General features: G+C 42.7%; 1 pseudogene; it reads right to left on the reverse strand.

Moving 5' to 3' along the window:
• Positions 1-633: 633 nt before the first annotated feature.
• Positions 634-18,559, reverse strand: LOC138414797 (growth hormone-inducible transmembrane protein-like; annotated as a pseudogene).
• Positions 18,560-23,081: the final 4,522 nt, after the last annotated feature.

Consider the following 23,081-nt stretch of genomic DNA (forward strand, 5'->3'; position numbering starts at 1 on the left):
TATTTTTTTTTTTGCCATAGGTATAGATGAGTCCACTCCATCCTGAACCCCACTCCTGCCTCCCTCCCTACCCTCTCCCTAAGCCTCTAGGTCCTTGCTTCATGCATTGAACTCACACTGATTATCTGTTTTACATATGGCAATGAGTTCTTACCTTCTTTTTTCCTCTAGATACTTTGAGACTATCCTGTTCCCTATAATTGGTAGCACCCTCTCTCTTTTTAAACATTTATTTTTTATTTATTTATTTTTGGCTGCGCTGAGCCTTCGTGGCTGAGTGTAGGTCTCTTGTGTGGCTTCTCTTGCTGCAGAGCACAGCGTCTAGGTGCATGGGCTCCACTAGCTGCAGCTCGTGGGCTTGCTAGCTGCAGTCTGCAGGCTCTGGAGAGCAGACTCAGTAGTTGCGCCACACGGGGCTTCATCACCCCATGGCACGTGGAATATCCCCAGACCAGGGGTCAAACCCGTGTCCTTGGCATTGGCAGGAGGATTCTTAGTCACTGGACTACCAGGGAAGTCTCAAATTCTTATCTTCTAAACTTCAACAAAAGCTGCTTGCACAAACTATTTAATATCTGCCCCTATTAAACAAGCCAGATATTTGATGTATTAAGAAGTCAGAAGCTGGTCACTTCACTTCTTTCTATTGCCTCCAGGTGTTAGAATACTGGCAACTCGCATAAATATGTTCACTGGATCCAGGTAGATTCCCAGCATCAGACTGATGGGATCATATTTCAGAGCTCCATACACCTGTGTGACTTCTGCATGCTTGATTACTTTCTGTTTGTCATACAGAAGAGGCATGCTGCAGAGAACTAATCCACCATCAGTTGCCACTGAGTACGGAGTGGTACCAGCCGCAGTGGGAGGTCGAAAAATGTAGATCCCAGTGAGGACACAGACCAGACCCAGGCCCACTCCCCGGGCTCCCATTTTCAGAAACTTCTCACTGGGCACACACATCTGTGGTCACAGGGAAGAGGCCTCCCACAGTGCCAACTGTGTACCACTCAGCTCTGAGAAGAGGCCCCCTTAATATAGTCAGAGGAGCCACCACTGCACACATCACACTGGGACATGGTAACCACGCGAGATGCTGGGGGCCTGGGCTCTAGTCATATGCTATCAGCGATCCCAACACTTCAGCTTCAATAGTTGCTGTGTGACAGCAGGTGCCATTGAAAGCTGCACCCATTGTCACCCAAGCCTCTCATCATGAAGGTCATGAGAGCAGTTCTGCTCACTGCCAGAAAAGACGAGCTGTGAAACCAACACTTCTGCGAAGTAGGTATAAGTGGAACGAATTCTATCCTTTACATGAAAGTGAAAGTGAAGTCGCTCAGTCGTGTCGGACTCTTAGCGACCCCGTGGACTGTAGCCTACCAGGCTCCTCTGTCCATGGGATTCTCCAGGCAAGAATACTGGAGTGGGTTGCCATTGCCTTCTCCAGGGGATCTTCCCAACCCAGGGATTGAACCTGGGTCTCCCGCATTGCAGGCAGACGCTTTAACCTCTGAGCCGCCAGGGAAGCCCATCCTTTACATACTGAGGCTAAGTTACAGCCATTTCAACAGCTCCAATCCCATTAGACAATCCCAGCCCATAGTAACACAAAGCTCATAGGCCAACATCTTCCCATCGGATCTATTTAAAATATTTTTTCCAACAATGGTTCCAAAGCTGTCTCCGTGAGTTCTTGGCCAGTTTTCCCATGCTGGATCCCAATTCTTGTCTTTGTGGCATATTCCCTGCTGGGTGTTAGGAGCTACTGATTCTTCGTCATGGAATTCTTTTCTTTTCTTTTCTTTTTTTTTAAGATTAGGTTATGTTGCAATTCTTTTTATTGTTTCCAATTCTTTACATAAAAATAATAAGTTTGTATAAACAACAAGGACCTACTCTATTGCACAGGGAACTATACTCAATATCCCACAACCTACAGTGGAAAAGTATCGGAACAAGAATACATACATATATCCACACATATATACATATACATAACTGAATCACCTTGCTGTGTACCGTAAATCAGCTATACTTCAACAACAACAAAAATAAGCCCATGATTCAAATGTTTAAAAAGCTATATTTAAAAGTATACTTTGTGAAGTAACTTTACTTCTGTGCTTGTTTAGTCTATTCCCTACCCTTATATATATATATATATATGGTTTATCATATATATATGATATATATGGTTTTTTTGCATATACTTTCGGTATTTCTTATTGCAGGTATTGGCAAATTCAAATATATAATTATCTTCCCTAATTCTTTACTCAGAGGGTAGCATACTGTAAACACTTTTTCATACTTTCTTTTTTTTTAAATTTATTTTATTGAAGCATAGTTGATCTACAATGCTGTATTAGTTTCATGTGTTATTGCTGTTGCTGAGTTACTAAGTCATGTCAGACTTTTGCAAAGTGATTTAGTTTTTAATATATGTGCATATATATTCTTTTTCATGTTATCTTCCATCGATGGTATTCTTCACCATAGGGAAGGTGAAAGCTGGGTAGAAAGCCCTGGAAGGTGGTATCTGCAGACACACAACTCTTGCAGCCAGCGTGGTGGTGCAGCAGGTTTACCAGGCATATCTGAAATGCTCAGTCCCTGGTCCCCTCAGTGCTCAGTTTCCCTTCAGGGCTGGCAAGACACAACCACACACATGTCCTGTGCCCTCTGTCCACCTCTTACTCTATAATTTTCACTTAATAAAAATTAGCTTGAGCTAAGATCTCAGACAATGTGAACAAAAATCAGGGAAGGAATAAATGAGTAGAACTATGCTAAAGTCTTCATCCTAAATAAGAAAAATTCCCAAGAAGGGTAGTACTAAAGAATGTGCTAACTATTGGACAGTGGCACTCATCTCCCATGCTAGTAAGGTCATGCTTAAAATCTTTCATGCTAGGCTTCAGTGTTATGTGAACCAAGAACTTCCAGATGTCCAAGCTGGGTTTAGAAAAGGGAGAGGAACCAGAGGTCAGATTGCCAACGTTCACTGGATTGTAGAGAAAGCAAGGAAATTCCAGAAAAACATCTACTTCTGTTTCATTAACTACACTAAACTCTTTGTGGGGATCATAACAAACTGTGGAAAGCTTTTAGAGGATGAGAATACCAGACCATCTTACTTATCTCCTGAAACCTGTATGTGGATCAAGAAGCAATAGTTAGAACACTGTGTGGAACAGCAGATTGGTTCAAGATTGAGAAAGGAGTATGATGGCACTGTCTGCTTTCACCCTGCTTGTTTAACCTATATGCTGAGCACATCATGAGAAATGCCAGGCAGGATGAGTTACAAGCTGGAATCAAGATAGGTGGGAGAAATATCAACAACCTCAGATATGTGGATGACACCACTCTAATGGCAGAAAGCAAAGAAGGAACTAAAGAACTTCTTGAGGGTGAAGGAGGAGAGTGAAAGAGTCAGGCTTAGAACTAAATATATTTAAAAAAACACTAAGATCATGGAAGTGAAAGGCAAAGGAGAAAAATAAAGATATACCCATTTGAATGCAGAGTTCCAAGGATAGCAAGAAGAGATAAGAAAGCCTTCTTCACTGACCAGTGCAAAGAAATAGAGGAAAATAATAGGATAGGGAAGACTAGAGATCTCTTCAAGAAAATTAGAGATACCAAGGGAACATTTCATGCAAAGATGGGCGCAATAAAGGACAGAAATGGTATGGACCTAAAAGAAGCAGAAGATGTTAAGAAGAGGTGTCAAGAATACACAGAAGAACTATACAAAAAAGATCTTCATGACCCAGATAACCATGACGGTGTGATCACTCACCTAGAGCCAGACATCCTGGAATGTGAAGTCAAGTGGGCCTTAGGAAGCATCACTATGAACAAAGCTAGAGGAAGTGATGGAATTCCAATTGAGCTATTTCAAATCCTAAAAGATGATGTTTTAAAAGTGCTGCACTCAATATGACAGCAGATTTGGAAAACTCAGCAGTGGCCACAGGACTGGAAAAGGTCAGTTTTCATTCCAATTCCAAAGAAAGGCAATGCCAAAGAATGTTCAAACTACCACACAATTGCACTCATCTCACATGCTAGCAGAGTAATGTTCAAAATTCTCCAAGCCAGGCTTCAACAGTATGTGAACTGTAAACTTCCAGATGTTCAAGCTGGATTTAGAAGAGGCAGAGGAACCAGAGACCAAATTGCAAACCTCATCTGGATCATCAAAAAAGCAAGAGAGTTAAAAACAAAAAACAAAAAACAAAAAAACCAATCACATCTACTTCTGCTTTATTGACTATGCCACAGCTTTTGACTGTGTGGATCACAGTAAACTGTGGAAAAGACATGGGAATACCAGACCACCTACCTTCCTCCTGAGAAATCTGTGTGCAGCTCAAGAAGCAACAGTTAGAACTGGACATGAAACAACAGACTGGCTCCAAATCGGGAGAGGAGTACGTCAAGGCTGTACATTGTCACCCTGCTTATTTAACTTATACGCAGAGTACATCATGAGAAATGTTGGGCTGGATAAAACACAAGCTGGAATCAAGATTGCTAGGAGAAATATCAATAACCTCACATTTGCAGATGACACCACCTTTATGGCAGAAACTGAAGAGGAACTAAAGAGCCCCTTGATGAGTGTGAAAGAGGAGAGTGAAAAAGTAGGCTTAAAACTCAACATTCAGAAAACTAAGATCATGGCATCTCGTCTCATCACTACACGGCAAATAGATAGGGAAACAATGGAAACAGTGACAGAATTTATTTTTGGGGTTTCCAAATCACTGCAGATGGTGACTGCAGCCATGAAATTAAGAGATTCTTGCTCCTTGGAAGAAAAGCTATGACCAACTTAGATAGCATATTAAAAAGCAGAGACATTACTTTGCTGACAAAGATCCACATAGTCAAAGCTATGGTTTTTCCAGTAGTCACGTATGGATATAGACGTGAGAATTCAACTATTAAGAAAGGTGAACACCGAAGAATTGATGCTTTTGAACTGCAGGTGTTGGAGAAGACATTTGAGAGTCCCTTGGACTGCAAGGAGATCCAACCAGTCAGTCCTATAGGAAATCAGTCCTGAATATTCATTGCAAGTACTGATGCTGAAGCTGAAACTCCAATATCTTGACCATCTGATGTGATGAACTGACTCATTGGAAAAGACCCTGATGCTGGGAAAGATTGAAGGTGGGAGGAGAAGGGGATGACAGAGGATGAGATGGTTTGAATGGCATCACCAATGCGATGGACATGAGTTTGAGCAAGCTCTGGGAGTTGGTGATGGACAGGGAAGCCTGGCATGCTGCATTCTGTGGGGCTGCAAAGAGTTGGACACGACTGAGCGACTGAACTGAACTGCAGATCATGGCATCTGGGCCCATTACTTTATGGCAAATAGAAGAGGAAAAAGTGGAAGCAGTGACAGATTTCCTCTTCTTGGACTCTAAGATCATTGCAAATGGTGACTGAAGCCATCAAATCTGAAGCTTCTTGGCAGGAAAGCTATGACAAACCTAGACAGTGGATTTTTTTTTTTTTTTGCATTTCTTTTTCTTGGGGATGGTCTTGCTCCCTGTCTCCTGTACAATGTCACAAACTTCCATCCATAGTTTATCAGGCACTCTGTCTATCAGATCTAGTCCCTTATTTCTATTTCTCATTTCCACTGTATAATCATAGGGATTTGATTTAGGTCATACCTGAATGGTCTAGCGGTTTTCCACTAGAAAGCAAAATGGCTGTCTGAGGGGGGCCTTACAAATAGCTGAGAAAAGAAGAGAAACAAAAGTCAAAGGAGAAAAGGGACGATGTACCCATCTGAATGCAGAGTTCCAAAGAATAGCAAGGAGAGATAAGAAAACCTTCCTCAGTGATCAGTGCAAATAAACAGAGGAAAACAATAGAATGAGAAAGACTAAAGATCCCTTCAAGAAAATTAGACATACCAAGGGAACACTTCATGCAAAGATGGACTCAATAAAGGACAGAAATGGTATGTGACTAACAGAAGCAGAAGATATTAAGAAGAGGTGGCAAAAATACACAGAAGAACTATACAAAAAAGATCTTCATGACCAAGATAATCATGAAGGTGTGATCACTCTCACTCACCTAGAGCCTGACATTCTGGAATGTGAAGTCAGGTGGGACTTAGGAAGCATCACTACAAACAAAGCTAGTGGAAGTGATGGAATTCCAGTAGAGCTATTTCAAATCCTGAAAGATGATGCTGTCAAAGTGCTGCTGAAAAACTCAGCAGTGGCCACAGGACTGGAAAAGGTCAGTTTTCATTTCAGTCCCAAAGAAAGGCAATGCCAAAGAATGTTCAAACTACTGCACAATTGCATTCATCTCACACGCTAGTAAAGTAATGCTTAGAATTATCCAAGCCAGGCTTCAGCAATATGTGAACTGTGAACTTCCAGATGTTCAAGATGGTTTTAAAAAAGGCAGAGGAACCAGAGATCAAATTGCCAACATCCGCTGGATGATGGAAAAAGCAAGAGAGTTCCAGAAAAACATCTATTTCTGCTTTATTGACTATGCCAAAGCCTTTGTGTGGATCACAATAAACTGTGGAAAATTCTGAGAGAGATGAGAATACCAGACCACCTAACCTGCCTCTTGAGAATCCTGTATGCAGGTCAGGAAGCAAGAGTGAGAACTGGACATGGAACAACAGACTGGTTCCAAATAGGAAAAGGAGTACGTCAAGGCTGTATGTTGTCACCCTGCTTATTTAAATTCTATGCAGAATACATCATGAGAAACGCTGGACTGGAAGAAGCACAAGCTGGAATCCAGATTGCTGGGAGGAATATCAATAACCTCAGATATGCAGACGACACCACTCTTATAGCAGAAAGTGAAGAACTAAAGAGTCTCTTGATGAAAGTGAAAGAGGAGAGTGAAAAAGTAGGCTTAAAGCTCAACATTCAGAAAACTAAGATCATGGCATCCAGTCTCATCACTTCATGGCAAATAGATGGGGAGACAGTGGAAACAGTGGCTGACTTTATTTTTCTGGGCTCCAGAATCACTGCAGATGGTGACTGCAGCCATGAAATTAAAAGACATTTGTTTCTTGGAAGGAAAGTTATGACCAACCTAGATAGCATATTAAAAGGCAGAGACATTTCTTTGCCAACAACGGTCTGTCTAGTCAAGGCTATGGTTTTTCCAGTAGTCAAGTATGGATGTGAGAGTTGGACTATAAAGAAAGGTGAACGCCGAAGAATTGATGCTTTTGAACTGTGGTGTTGGAGAAGACTCTTAAGAGTCCCTTGGACTGCAAGGAGATCCAACCAGTCCATCCTGAAGGAAATCAGTCCTGGGTGTTCACTGGAAGGACTGATGTTGAAGCTGAAACTCCAATACTTCGGCCACCTGATGCCAAGAGCTGACTAATTTGAAAAGACCCTGATGCTGGGAAAAATTGAGGGCAGGAGGAGAAGGGGATGACAGAGGGTGAGATGGTTGGATGGCATCACCGACTCAATGGACATGAGCTTGAGTAAACTCTGGGAGTTGGTGATGGACAGGAGGCCTGGCGTACTGCAGTCCAAGGGGTCGCAAAGAGTCGGACACGACTGAGCCACTGAACTGAACTGAGACAGTGTGTTGAAAACCAAAGACTTATTCTGCTGACACTGGTCTGTATAGTCAAGAGTATAGTGTTCCCAGTGGTCACTTAATGGTTGCAAGAGCTGGACTGTAAAGATGACAGAATGCCAAAATATTGATACCTTGAAACTGTGGTGCTGGAGAAGACTCCTGAAAGTCCCTTGCACTGCGAGGAAATCAAACCAGTCAATCTTAAGGTAAGTCAACCCTGAATGCTCAAGGAAGGACTGATACTGAAGCTGAAGTTCCAGTGTTTTGTTCATCTGATGTATACAGTCGAGTCATTGGAAAGTCCCTGATGCTGGGAAGTGAGGGCAGAAAGAGAAAAAGGCATCAGAGGATGAGATTGCTGGATGGCATCACTGATGCAATGGACATGAACTTGGGCAAACTTCAGGAGATGGTGAGGGACGGGGGGCCTGGTGTGCTGCAGTCCGTGGGGCCACAAAGAGTTGGACATGACTGGACAACTGAACAACAACAAAAAAGATCTCAGTCTATCTGAGAAAATCAGGGAAGGAATAGATTAGTAGAACTATGCTAATGTCTTCATCTTAAATAAAATAATTCAAGATACAAATTATTAATGTCGTCAATTAGAAAGCAATTTTGTCACTTGCTTTTTAAAATATTGACAAGAACTGTTGCACCATTCTAGTCACTCACTTTAGGAACAGCACATTCTATCACTTACCTGGTCTGCCTTCCTTTCTTCTGCTCTCTTTTCCCTTTCTGATTAGGAATGTGTCACAGGCATGATGACATTCTATATTTTTTTATCCAATAAAATATCATACCAGCTGGAGGCATTCTGCATTCCTTTTGGCTTTGGACTTTTCATAACCTATGATCAGAGTATAGATGGTTAAAGATGGATGCTTTATCCAGTTCCCTAGGCAGGATTTATGTAATGTTAGTGCTCATTTATTTTGATATGGAGATTGAGCTTGGAAGGATGTGCATGTATTTAAGCTGTACACTTGTCTCCAGGATACAGAGAATGCCGTGATGCAACTAAAACTTTGACAGTGCTGATTGTCAGGATGCCAAATGCAACCTAGAGGGCATCATAACCAGTAGAAATTCCTGGTGGTTTTCCTTTGGAAATACATCAAGAATCTAAACCTTTCTCACCAATTTCACTATTTCTATTTTATTGTTACCTCCCAATGTAACAATTGTAACTAGCTGGACTGCTCACCATTCCCTACTCCTTGACTCAGTCTATTGTCAACATGATAATCTGAGTGACCCTTTAAAAACATAAATCAGACCATGCTCAAAACCTTTCCGGGATTTCCCACTTCATTTCAGCAAAAGTCAACATCCCTACAATGAATGGGGCCCGACCTAGCTCTCCTCTCCTTTCCAAGCACTTCCTTCCTCATCTGTTCTGCTCCAGCCAAGTGGATATTCCAAGCCACTTCCACCTCAGGAGCTTTTTTTTCTAACTGGAAGAAAGTTGCTTTACAATGATGTAGTGGTTTCTGCTGTGCACAACGTGAATCAACCATTGTTTCTGTAGAGTCACTAAGTGGTGTCTGACTCTTTGCTGCAGCATGCGGGGCTTCCCTGTCCTTCACCATCTCCCAGAGCTTACTCAAACTCATGGTCATCGAGTCGGTGATGCCATCCAGCCATCTCATCCTCTGTCGTCCCCTTCTCCTCCTGCCCTCAATCTTTCCCAGCATCAGGGTCTTTTCCAATGAGTCAGCTCTTCGCATCAGGTGGCGGAGTATTGTAGCTTCAGCTCAGCATCAATCCTTCCAATGAATATTCAGGATTGACTTCCTTTAGGTTTGACTGATTTGATCTCCTTGGGGTCCAAGGGCCTGCAGTGCCACAGTTCTAAAGCATCAGTTCTTCAGAGCTCAGCCTTCTTTACGGTCCAACTGTCAAATCCTTACATGACTACTGGAATAACCATAGGTTAAACCACACAGACCTTTGTCCGCAAAGTGATGTCTCAGCTTTTTAATATACTGTCTAGGTTTGTCATAGCTTTTCTTCTCAGGAGCAAGTGTTTTCTTTTAATTTCATGGCTGCTGCCACTGTCCTCAGTGATTGGGAGCCTAAGAAAATAATATCCACCACTGTTTCCGTTAAAAAATGGAAAACCCCATCCGTTTGCCATGAAGTGATGGGACTGGGTGCCCTGACCTTCAGTTTTTGGATGCTGAGTTCTAAGCCATGAATATAACATGTCCCCTCCCCCTTAGCCTCCCTCCCAGGCCCCCCCAGCCCCCTCTAGGTTGTCACGGAGCACCGGGCTGAGTGCCCTGGGTTGTCAGCCGCTTCCCATCAGCTATCCACTTTACACATGGTAATGCATGCGGGTCAAGGCTGCTCTCCCAACTTGTCCCTCCCTCTCCTTCCCCCGCTGTGTCCGCAAGTCTGTTCTCTGTGTCAGCATCTCCATTCCTGCCCTGCAGATAGGTCCATCAGCACCATTTTTTAGATTCCTTGTTTATGCATTAATATATGATATTTGTTTTTCTCTTTCTGATTTACTTCGCTCTGTATAGCAGGCTCTAGCGTCAACCTCACTTCCCCTTCAGAATCTTAGAACCTGATGTTTTCTTGGCTTGAAATGTTCTTCCTCCAATTATCCGCATGACTTGTTTCCTGACTTTCCCATGTCATTGCTAAAACATGGCCATAGGAGAGGGGCTTTGCATGACCACTCCTTACAAAATAGTCACTTCCCTGCACCCTGTTCAGGGGGCTCCCCTTCTCCTTTATTTCCTTTCTTGTTCTCCATGGCACTTGTTCCCTATGTACATTGTTAGACGCAGATCTCCTGGAGTGCAGGCTTCATGAGGGCAGGCAGCTTGTTCCAAGTGCGGATGGATCCCGGCACACCACCCAGAGCATGGCATAGGAGGTGCTGAGTATGTATCTGGGGATGGCCATCACAAGCACACCTCTTGGCTTTCTTAGTAAAGTTTCACACTGCTTATTATGAGATAACAGTCATAAAAAGAGACCTCCTCGACGGGGGACTGGAGACAATATCATACAATGAGCAGAAAGGTCAAGCCTGGTGTTGTGGGTTGAATTGTGTCCCCTCAAATTCATATGATGAAGCCCTAACCCCCAGTACCTCAGAAGGACAGCATTTGGAGACAGGTCCCTTAGAGAGGTGAGTAAACTAAAAGGAAGCCTTGCAGTGGGTCCTCATCCAATATGGTTGCTGTACTTATAAGAGAGGAAATTTGGACACGCAAGGAGACACCAGGGCTGTGCACACGTGGCAAGGCCATGTGAGGATTCAGTAAGAAGGTGACCTTAGGAGAAGCGAAACCTGTCAAGACCTGGGTTTTGAACTTCTGGCCTCCAGGACTGTGAAAAGAAAAATTGGATTGTTTAAATCACTCTGTGGTATTTTGCTATGGTAGCCCTAGCGAATTAGTAAGGCAAGTGATATTTTGAGTTGGACTTGCAAACGTCTGGGCCTGCTTATATATATGACACCAAGCTGGAAACACAAACTAATTGAAGGTTTCTAAAGGTCCAGTGATTCCAGGGAGTTCATAATCACTAGGAGAGAAAGGTATCCTAGTAGAAATTGCACAGAGCTAGGTTGACTTCAATCTCGGGATAAAAAAGGCTCCCCTAATGGGGAGACCACCACCACCATGTGCCAAGTCTCCTTTCAATGGATGTGCATGAACTGAGCCACCCGGTTCTCTCAACAACTCCAAGAAAGCTTGTCACCTCATTTTTCATATGAGAACACTAAGGCACAGACAGGGTGGCAAAATTGGCCAAGGTCATAGGTTTTCAGTGGCAGAACCAAGGTTCAAATTAGGTGGTGGCTCTGGAACTTGTACAGAACTTGGAACTCCTACATTCCACCTCCTTTTATGTATCTTCCCATGCCTGCAAGAGGATTTCCCGCCACATATAGATTTGCTAGTCACTGGTCTATAAGGACAAGCTATTAGTTTAGCTTTCTATTAGCACCAACCTACCTTTTCAGCTAAATTTTTTTTGCTCATATACATTTAGAAAAACCATATCATCCCTTTGTCTCTCAACTTTTCTCTCTCCCCTCTTCTTCCCCCATGTCCCTGCTTTATTGGTCTTTGCCCCCCTCCTTTGTGTTTTTGAGGTCATTCTAGCTTCCTATAGAGCCTTCTGTCCTCATTCTTGCCTCTTATCCTTATCTAGAACATTCTCTTAAAGATCAAATCCAAATCCCAACTCCCCCATAGGGTCTTATTATCTTCTCTGAAAATCTCATTGTACACACAGCTAATTTGAGAATTAATCGTGTACCTTTTAGTTAAAATTCTTCTATATTTGGCTCAATATTATGTTTAAATATTCTCAAAACTTAACTCTTCACCAGTTTTATGTCTCATCTTCAAAATAGACTTAATTCATCGAGGACATGGATGAAATACTCCATATGATAATCTGAAAACAGAGACATTGATCGGCTTTGATATGCAGAAACAGTCAAGATAGAAGGAGATAATAAATGTCATTCTAATTGACAGCTAGCACCATGTTGCATGCATTATATACATTGGCTCCTTTATTCCTTACAGTATGTATCATTATCGCTATATTATAGATGAGGGAAATGAAGGTTAAAGGTACTGTGTAGTTTGTCCAAAGTGATACAACTTGTAAGTGTTATGCTAGCGTTTGGAAGTGCTGTGATGGATTAATATGAAGGATTTATAATAATAAGGAATTTAAATAGTGTGAGTTATCAGGAAAGTAGAAAGCGAAGTCGCTCAGTCGTGTCCTACTCTTTGCGATCCCATGGACTGTGGCCCACCAGGCTCCTCTGTCCATGGAATTTTCCTGGCAAGAATACTGGAGTGGGTTGCCATTTCCCTCTTCAGGGGATCTTCCTGACCCAGGGTTCGAACCTGGGTCTCCAGTCTTACAGGCAAACTCTTTACCACCTGAGCCACCAGAGTCATTAGAAGGGAGAATGCAAATTGACCTTGGAAGTTCTGGTAGCCATAACCTAGAAAATAGGGTTGTCCATCAAATTCTCTGTTTTTCTTGAGCACACAGCTGGACCACGGCAGTTAGGTGTGGATTTATGTCTGAGCTTTAGCCAGTGTGTTTGAGCACAAAGGATGGAGGCTGTCTCTGAGCTTGTCTCTTCCAGGACAGGATGCAGATGCTGCTGCTGTGACCCTACAGGTGATAGAGCCACACAATGGAAGAAGCCTGGGTCCCTGAGTCACCACATGGAAGCCTGCTGCTGGGGGGACACCACCTTGATACTGTGACCTGAGCAAGAAAAGAGCTTATTGGAGGGACTACTTGTTACTGCAGCCTCGTTGACCTAACTGCTGCAATCTGGGAGCTGGCAAGGGAGTCAGAGAGCTCTCAGCCTTGAACTAAGAATTTGCTGTGGAATGCAAAGACCGTCTTAGAATACCTCTCACTCACAAATTGTCAGCTTCCATTTCACAGATGGTGGGCTAACACCAGAAGTGTCTGTTCATTAATGGCAGCCTACGGTTGATTGTTGAAAGGCCTGGCAACCCACTCCATTATTCTTACCTGCAGAATCCCATGGACAGAGGAGCCTGGAGGGCTACAGTACACAGCATTGCAAAAAGTCAGGCGAGACTGAAGCAATTTAGCATGCATGGTCCACTGTGCCACCAAACAGTTTTAAGTAGAATGAAACAAACTGAAGAATAACACCTCTTATAGTGATGAGGAATAGACATTTTCCATCTGCCCCTAAACTGAAAATTCCCGGATTCAGGCACAGCAGTTTCTAAGGTTTCTGAATTTAAATGGCCCAAACACAATACCTTATAGGACAACTGAGAATTTATAAGGTTCTATAAAAATTCAAATTACAATTCTTCTTGTTACTTTAGTCAGTAGTTCAAACATAAAGAATTAAAAAGATATCTGGAGGATTGATACAATTTATGAAAAACTTTTAAGAGACAGAGTTAGACACACGGGTTAAGACGATGCCCTGGCCACTGAAGGTCTCTCTTTTGCCTTCACTGCCCTCTGTCAGCCATCCAGTCTCCTTTGAACTCCTGTTTGGTGTCAAGAGCTGCCTTCTGTGAGCATTTCTAGGCATTTCATCCATGCAATCACCCAGCTCTGTGGGACTCTGAAGAGCGCTGCTCTCCACTGAGTACAGCCTCAATCCTGGTCCCAGCCTTGGAAGGAACTTGAGAATTTCCTGTCCCCTCTCTCCCTCTCACACCCCTGTCTTCTTACCATTTAACAGGGTGTTGATCCTCAGCCCAAGGACGGATCCTGTCTTGGTCTCACTCGCTTCCTCGGGGCAGGCGGCTGCAGTCTCCCTCCCTAACAGTAGAGGGTGCCAGAAGACCACAGCCCCGTGGAAGTCAGGCTTACGGTCCAGTTTTCCTTCCCAAGTGAAGCAGGAAATGGTCACGTGGTTTTTGGATGACAATGGAAGTTTCTCATTTTCCACCTCTTTATATTGCTCTTTTATATCGCCGGTGACATTTTTTGGCAGAAGCTGAGAAAATAGACTAATTTTTCCCACGTGACCACTCATTGCTTGCATCCATCCCCCTTCTCTCTGCTCTTCATACTGTCTTCTCCTCTTACAAAAGCTGTTTCTGCTCCATGGTGCATCTGTTAGATTGTCTGTGGGAACTGTCCAAATCCCAAGCTGCCACAAGTTTCGAGGCTCCCCTCTGTACTTACCTGAGCTGGCTGGCTCACTTAAGCTCATCATATGGAAAGCCCCCAAAATGGAATTATTAAGGAAGAAGATATCCTCTGAATCCTGTAATACAGTAAAAAAGTAACTTTTGGTTGCTGTGTGGTTTGGCAGATTTGTAGATTAATATGGTGGTTGCGTTGTGTTTTAGGGATGGATCGGGATTCTGCTGTATTTACTTTGTTTACTGTCTCAAAGACGCTTACTCCTTGGAAGAAAAGTTATGACCAACTTAGATAGCATATTCAAAAGCAGAGACATTACTTTGTCGACTAAGGTCTGTCTAGTCAAGGCTATGGTTTTTCCTGTGGTCATGTATGGATGTGAGAGTTGGACTGTGAAGAAGGCTGAGCGCCAAAGAATTGATGCTTTTGAACTGTGGTGTTGGAGAAGACTCTTGAGAGTCCCTTAGACTGCAAGGAGATCAGCCCTGGGATTTCTTTGGAAGGAATGATGCTAAAGCTGAAACTCCAGTACTTTGGCCACCTCATGCGAAGAGTTGACTCATTGGAAAAGACTCTGGTGCTGGGAGGGATTGGGGGCAGGAAGAGAAGGGGACGACAGAGGATGAGATGGCTGGATGGCATCACAGACTCGATGAACGTGAAGCTGAGTGAACTCTGGGAGTTGGTGATGGACAGGGAGGTCTGGCGTGCCGCGTGCGATTCATGGGGTCGCGATTCAGTCGGAGACGACTGAGCAACTGAACTGAACTCAACTAAACTGTCTCAAATAAGCATTTTACTGCCAAAACAACTTGAGGAGAAGGAAAAGGAAAAACTTGGGCCATTATCCCTGACTGCTATGGAAAATTCAGGGACCAAAGCTGCCTCAGCCATAAACGACATTTTTTCCCAGCAGGGATTCTCTGGTTTACTCAGAGTCATTAATTCCTGCAACTATAGTCCAAGTACAAGCATTTTGTGTTCATGCAGGATACAATGAGCCATATGTTTCAGAAGTCGGAGAATTTTGGAGAAAGGAGAGGCAAAGGTGGTCTGAGGCAGTTCACTCACTCTAAAAACAGCTCGGAAGTCTGAGGTCACTTGGCCTGTTGGATCTTAATTTTCTTTAGTGTGTGTCTGTGTCTCCTACATCTTGTCTTATTGTTGACTAAGGTAACTTGTCGGGGAAATTGTATTTTCTTAGATTGTCCTGAGGCTGAAGGCAGGCAATTATTTATGACTTTATTGAAGTATAACTGATTTATAAAGTTGTATGGGTGTCTGCTGTATAGGAAAGCGATTCAGATATTCTCAGCTATGCAGTAGGACCTTGCTGCTTATCCGTTCTGTGGATACTAGCTTACATCTGCTCAGTCCAACCTCCTAGTCTTTCCCTTCCCCAAACTTCTCCCCCTTGACAACCACAAGTCTGTTCACTATGCCCATGAAACTGTTTCGGTTTCATGGTTAGGTTCATTTATGTCATATTCTAGATTCTACATATAAATAATACAATATGGTATGTCTTTATCTGACTTAGTTCACTTAGTGTGATGGGGCTTCCCTGCTGGCTCAGCTGGTCAAGAATCAGCCTGCGATGTGGGAGACTGCTGGGTTCAATCCCTGGTTGGGAAGATCCCCTAGAGAAGGGAAAGGCTACCTACTCCAGTATTTTGGCCTGGAGAATTTCTTGGACGGTATAGTCCATGGGGTCGCAAAGAGTCAGACAGGACAGAGCAGCTTTCACTTTCACATGTTTTTCTCTATCTGACTCAGTTCACTTAGTGTGATAATCTCTAGTTGCTTATGTTGTTACAAATGGCATTATTTGGTTCTTTTTCATGGCTGAGTAGTATTCCATGGTATGCATTTACTATATCCTCTTTATCCAGCCATCCATCAGTCAATGGACATTTAGCTTCTTTCTACGTCTTGGCTGTTGTGAATAGGTACTGCTATGAACATAAGGGTACGTGGGCCTTTTTGAATTAGAATTTTGTCTGGATATATGCCCAGGAGTGGGATTGCTGGCTTGTCTGGTAATTCTGTTTTCTTCTCTGAGGAACCTCCGTATGATTCTCCACAGTGGCTGAACCACTTTATATTCCCACCAACCATGTAGGAGGGCTTCCTTTTGTTCACATGCTCTCCAGCATTTGTTATTTGTAGAGTTTTTAATGATTATGGTTGGTGTGAGGTGACACCTCATTGTAGTTTTTGGTTTAAAGGAGGCAGTTCTAATCAGAAATATTTATCTATCTACTTGTATATCTCTTGGAAAGAAATGCCTCATGTGACCTCCTACCCATAGAGGGCACTCTGTGAGCAGGAAATTTCCCTTCTAGACCATTCTATAGTCAGAAAAAGTTGGGCAGTCCTAACTAGATCCCTGGAGATGGGAACCGCCAACACAGGCTTGAAAACCTTGTATCTAACCTCAGAATGCATTCAACTTAGTGGGGAGGGGGCAGGAATCAGGATCTGCCTACTCTGGCCCAGAAGGCTGTCACCCATTTCCTCCTGATTCTGTATCTGCACAGCTTCACGTGTGTGCTCCTGCTTGCCTCGGCTTGAGATGCTTTTCCTTTCTTTGGCCTCTGGAAAATTCCTAGCCATAGGTCAGAGTCCTAAATTGTCCCTTCGCTTTTCAAACCTTCCCTCCTCTGTATTCCAGAACTTTCCACATCCTAGGATTAGAGCACATATTAACCATTATTTTAGTGTGTCTTGCTTTCTGGACTTTGAAACCCTTTTAGGAACTTCAACCATGTTATCTTGTTGTTATCCCCAGTGTCTGGCCCTGTTTAAGGTCCATAATAAATGCCTGAGAAGTGTTGTTGAATATATGAACACATAAATCAATACAATTATGATTTTTTACTAACTAGGATATCATCATAGATAAGTGGGATTATCTGAGGCAGTCTGAAGCCTACAGCTTAATTGGTTTTATTTTTCTTGCTAAGGTATTTCAAAGAAAATATATTTTGCATGTACAAAAATGTAGCAAAAGAAAACAACTGTTATCCAAAATATACAAAGGACCCTTAAAACTCAAACTAAGTAAACAACCAACCAATTGAAAACTGGATCAGAGACCTTAAGAGGCACTTCACTAAAGAAAGTACAAAAATGGCAAATAAGTGTATGAAGAGATGCTCCACATATATCCTCAGGGAAATGAAAGTTAAAATAACAATGAGATACCAGTGTACACTTATTAGAATGGCCCAAACCTGCAACACTGACCACACCAAATGCAGGTGAAGATGTAGCTAATAGGAATTCTCATTCATTGCTGGTGGGAATGCAAAATGTTACAGCTACTTGGGAAGACAGTTTGGCAGTTTCTTACACAGCTAAACATATTCTTGGCATGCATGCTAAGTCACTTAGGTTGTGTTCAACTCCGTATGATGCTATGGACTGTAGCCTGCCAGGTTCCTCTGTCCATGCGATTCTCCAGGCAAGTATACTGGAGTGGGTTGCCGTGCCCTCCTCCAAGGAATTGTTCTGACCCAGGGATCAAACCCGTGTCTCTTATGCCTCTTGCATTGGCAGGCTGATTCTTTACCACTGTGCCACCCGGGAAGCCCATTCTTAGCATATGATCTGGTAATTGTGCTCCTTGGTATTCACCCAAAGGAGCTGAAAAGTTATGTCCAAATGAAAACCTTCATAGAGATGTTTATAGCAGCTTGATTCATGATTGCCAAAACTTGGAAGCAACCAAGATGTCCTTCAGTTGTCAAATGGGTAAATAAACTGGTGCCTCCAGACAGGGAGTATGACTCAGGAGTGATGTCACCAAGTTGGCAACACAGGTTGTTTCTGACTTCATTCCTCATCACAAGAACAGCTAACAACAATTCATGGACAAGTCACCACTGAGAGACTCCTAAAACACAGAGCTGAGGTTGGAACGGCACTGATAGCTCAGAGACCAAGACAGACACGTTAGAAGGGTGAGAGGAGCCTCTGCGGGCTGACCGTAAGGTCCTGCCCCAGGCTGCCTCACCATCGCGCCAAGGAGTCGCCCCTGAGCCTGTGACTCCTCCAGGGGGTAGAGAGAGCCTGGCAGTGGGGGGACATCCAGACCCGTCATCTCGGGAGCTCCCATGGGGACTGCAGGGACTCTGACTGTGACGGAGAAGGGGGTGGGGCTTGCAACCACCAGCTCCAGAATCATGTCAGACCCGGTTCCTACCTGCAGAGCCCAAGCGGAAGACGCAACCAGCAGCTCTGCCCGGCTACAGAAGCAAGTCAGGGGCACATCTGAGCAGGGGGCCATGGTCAGCCGGGCCCACTTCTGAGTGTAGCTCTGGGAGGTTATTCAGGGCTAAAAAGAAATGAGCGTTTCATGACTTGATAAAGCCATGAAAAGGCAGGGAGGAAACGGACACGCATGTTACTAAGGGAAAGAAGCGGATCTGAGAAGTCTCATATGACATGATTTGGACTGTATGACATTCTGGAAAAGGCAAAACTATGGAGACAGTGCAAAGGCTAGTCATTATGAGGGGTGGGGGCTGGGGGAGGAATGAACAGGCAGAACACAGGGGATTTTTAGAGCAGTGAAAATACTCCCTACGATGTTATAATGATGGATGCATGTCATTGTGTATTTCTATAAAACTGTAGAATGTAGAACACCGAGGATGAATCCCAAGGTAAACAGTGGAGCAATGGACGCTGGGTGACTATGATGTGTTGGTGTAAGGTTTATCCTTATTTATTCTTACTAAGGTTTATCTTTAGTAAGAAAACGTACCACTCTGGTGAATAATGCTGATAACGGGACAGGTTCCACCACGGGACAGCAGGGAGAATATGGTGCATCTCTGTACTTTCCTCTGAATTTGGTATAAACCTAAGGCAAATAAAAAACACTTTTTTTTTAAAAAAAAGAAGAGATGTAGCTAAAAATATCTGGACCAAGACACCTGGGTAGAGTTCAATCTGTGCCAGGTTCTTCCTGTGTGACCTTGAGTATCACTTAACCTTTGTGGGTTTCTGTGGCCTCATTGGCACTTTTAAGGGATTCCTTTAGATGCTTTTTTCTGGGTCTTTCTAGCACTAACTTAAAATTGCCTGAAGGAGAACTCATAGATATTAATATTCATTCTGAGGAAAAAGAGGAAGTGTTGTTCAGAATCATCCTTTTCAGGTTTCCGCTAATTGTAGTATACACGGATGTTAAAAAGCAGAAAATGGTGCGTTATTAAAAAAATAATATGTTAAAAAATAATATTGTCTTTTTAAAAGGCTAGCTGGTTTTGAATATTATCAGTTGAATTTCATCCAGCAAGTCATGACTAATTTTCTTTTTTTAAAAAATTTTTATTCTTACTTTACTTTACTTTACAATACTGCATTGGTTTTGCCATACATTGACATGAATCTGCCACGGGTGTACATGAGTTCCCAAACATGAACCCCCCTCCCACCTCCCACCCCATATCATCTCTCTGGATCATCCCCGTGCACCAGCCCCAAGCATCCTAGTATTTTATACAATACTTTCACCTAAATATTCCTCCGAAGTGAGTTAATGCATGTAAATACAATCTAGATACAGCATATGAGTCTTCATTGAGGACATCCTTGTACACCTTGTTGAGTCAGCTGAGGCTGTTTCCATTGTCATTCATAAAAGACTCCAGGACAGCCCTTTGGGGAGGAGTTGTATAATTGATAACTTACCACCAAATTGAAAGCTGAGCTCTCTCCCAAAGCCAGAGAGAAGGAAGGAAGAGAAGGAAACAAAATGAGAAATCTTGGTCTAAAAACAACAAAGTTTCATGAATCCTTCACAAGAATCTACACTCCACTGGGATTTGGCAAAAGATTATTTGGATGGGTTGCATGTAAAGATGGTAGGAATACAACGTGGCTTTCTCAAGATTGTCTGGGGCAGTAGAGGTCAGTGGTGGTGATTTGAAGAAGCTGGTGAGGATTATAAATCACTCCATCTCAGGGATGTGAAGCTAGTGTTGCTTCCTAAACTCAGAACCTCAGATCCGGGTTGATTTCATCCCTCCACTGTCATCTACAGTCCAAGCCCTGGGCTCCTCCCATTAGCCATCTAAGTCTCACCGGGTGTTTAGGTTGCTTCCATGTTCCAGCTGTTGTAAACAGTGCTGCAGTGAACACTGGGGTGCATGGATCTTTTCTTTTTTAAAAAAACTTTTTATTTTGAATTGGAATATATCTGATTAACAACAATGTTGTGATAGTTTCAGGCGAACATTGAAGGGACTCAGCCATAAATACACATGTATCCATTGTCCACCAAATCCCCTCCCATCCAGGCTGCCTCCTAACATAGAGTTCCCTGCGTTATGCAGTAGGTCCTTGCTGGCTACCCATTTGATATATAGCAGTGTGTACATGTCAATTCCACACTCCTTAACTAACCCGTTCTCTGACCTTTCCCCCTGGTAACCGTAAGTTCATTCTTCAAGTCTGCGAGTCTGTTTCTGTTCTGTAAGTAAGTTCATTTGTATCCTTTCTTTAAAAATTCCACATATAAGGGATTCTCTTTCTCTGTCTGACTTACATCACTCAGTATGACAATCTCTAGGTCCATCCATGTTGCTGAAAATGGCATTATTTAACCCTTGTTTTGCTGAGTAACATTCCATTGTATGTAGGTACCATATCTTTGTCTATCATCTATGGACATTTAGGTTGCTTCCATATCTTGGCTATTGTAAGCTGGGGTGCATGTAGCTTTTCTTTTTAAAAAACTTTTAATTTTGTATTGGAGTATAGCTAATTAACAATGCTGTGATAATTTCAGGTGAACAGTGAAGGGACTTGGCCATACACATACACGTATCCATTCTTCCACGTACTCCCCTCCCGTCCAGGCTGCCACACAGCGTTGAGCAGAGTTCCCTGTACTGTACAGTAGGTCCTTGTTGGTTATTCCTTTTAAGTACAGCAGTGTGTCCATGTCCATCCCAAACTGTCTAACCATCCCTTCCCCTAGGCAGCCATAGTTCATTATCTCAGTCTGTGGGTGTGTTTCTCTTTTGTAAGTTCATTTGCGTCATGTATTGTTAGATTCCACATATAAAGGATGTCATGCAGTATTCTTCTCTGTCTGACTTACTTCACTCAACGTGGCAATCTCTAGGTCCATTCCCATTGCTGCAAACGGCATCATTTCCCTCTTTTAAAGGCTGAGTAGTATTCCACTGTATATGCGTACCACATGTCTATACGTCTCTCTGTCAGGGTGATGGACAGACATTTGGGTTGCTTCTATGTCTTGGCTGTTGTAAAGACTGCTGCAATGAACACTGAGGCACGTGTATCCTTTCAGGTCATATTTTCCTCAGAATATATGTCCAGGAGTGGGATTGCAGGGGCACATGGAAGCTCTATTTTTAGTTTTTTTAAGGAACCTCCACCTTGTTCTCCATAGTGGCTACACCAATTTACATTCCCTCCAACACTGTAGGAGGGTTCCATTTTCACCACATTCTCTCCACCATTTATTATTTATATATTTTTTGATGATGGCTTCTCTGACTCATGCGAGGTAATACCTCATTGTAGCAAGTTTTGATTTGCATTTCTCTAATAATCAATGATGTTAAGCACCTTTTCTTGTGTCTTTTAGCCATTGTGTGTCTTCTTTGGAGAAATGTCTACTTAAATCTTCTGCCCATCTTTTGATTGGGTAATTTTTTTTTTGATATTGAGCAGCATGAGTTGTTTGTGTATTTTAGAGATTACTCCCTTGTCAGTTGCTACTACATATGAAATAGATAAATAATAAGGACCTACGGTATAGTATAGGAAACGACTCAGTACTCTGTAATGGGAAAAGAATCTAGAAGAGTAAATATATGTATATGTACAACTGCTTGACTTTGCTGTGCACCTGAAAATAACACTGTAAATCAACTGTACTCCAATAAAAATTAAAAAATAAAGAAAGAAAGAGTTAAACTGGAAGAATGTGTTTCAATAAAAAATGATGAAACAACAATGACAAACAAAAACTAATATAAATCTTAGTGGGAGCAAAAGGCTTTCTTTTCTTCTTCTTTCTTTTTAGAGGGTTTTCTGCTTAGAAATCAGGACGGAAATCTAAGAAGCTGTAGAACTAATTAATGGGAATGGTTCCAGGAGTCAGTTAAAAATGCAGAAAAAAATTGCTTGGATGTAAAATTGCTTGTATGTAATTTGGGAATTATCCAGGAAAAAAAGGAAGAAAGATGATATTTCCCCCCTTCCCCACTCCTTCTTTAAGCAAGTTTAATGGTCAATGTGGGTAGCCAGGCTCAGGGAATAAAGTAGAAGCATCCTATTTAGGCCTGGAAAATAATAAGGATTTAATATCCTTGCTCCCCCCAAGAGTCATCATCATAGTTCAGGTCTTCTGGAGTTCCAGATTCCATTTCCACTCTTTTATTTATTTTTAATTGGAGAATAAATACTTTACAATGCTGTGTTAGTTACTACTGTACAACAAGGTGAATGAGCTGTATGTATACATGCGTCCCCTCCCTCCCGAGCCCCCCTCCCGCCCCTCTCGGTCATCACAGAGCCCTGAGCTGAGCTGCCTGCGCTCTACAGCAGCTTACCACTAGCTCTCTGCTTTACACACGGGGGTGTGTGTGCTTTAGAGCCTCTCTCCCAGTACACCCCGCCCTCCTCCCCTCTTTGCCCACCTGTCTGTTCTCTGTGTCTGGGCCTCTGCTCCTGTGCTGCAAATAGGGTCAACAGTACCATTTTTCTAGATTCCAAATACATATGTTAATATACGATATTTATTTTCCTCTTTCTGACTTACTTTC

Source organism: Ovis canadensis, chromosome 11, assembly GCF_042477335.2.
Source record: "Ovis canadensis isolate MfBH-ARS-UI-01 breed Bighorn chromosome 11, ARS-UI_OviCan_v2, whole genome shotgun sequence".
Lineage (NCBI taxonomy): Eukaryota > Metazoa > Chordata > Mammalia > Artiodactyla > Bovidae > Ovis > Ovis canadensis.